The sequence below is a fragment of the Nestor notabilis genome, unplaced genomic scaffold (assembly GCF_000696875.1).
Source record: "Nestor notabilis isolate BGI_N333 unplaced genomic scaffold, ASM69687v1 scaffold17289, whole genome shotgun sequence".
NCBI lineage: Eukaryota > Metazoa > Chordata > Aves > Psittaciformes > Psittacidae > Nestor > Nestor notabilis.
The window spans coordinates 1-405 of record NW_009944275.1 but is presented as its reverse complement, the minus strand read 5'-3'; positions in this window follow the sequence as shown (position 1 = coordinate 405).

The following is a 405-nucleotide window of genomic DNA, read 5'->3' as shown; positions in this document are numbered from 1 at the left end:
TGCCTGTCCCCCTACCTCCCTGCAGCCCTTGCCCAGCCCCTGCCCACCTCGTGTCCCCCTCCCATATGCCACCAGAGCTGTGTCCTCTTCAGAGGTTGTCCCCAGCCACACAGTTCTGCCCGTTGCATGAAAGCCATGGTGTGGGGTTGTGCACCCCGGCTCACCCACCCTGCACTGCACAGACAGGGCCTGGAGTGGGGGGAGCCCTTGGTGACATGGGCTGTGCATAACGCAGGGTGACACCAGGGGGCTCGCTGTCTGAAACCAGCCCTCAGTGCCGGCTGCGCTCCTGAATCCAGGCACAAGGGAGGCGTCTCTGCAACTAGCAGCGACACACATGGGTGGGAAATGTGTTACCCTGCGGCCAGGACTCATCCCAAGAGCGGCAGAGACCTTGGGCACAGT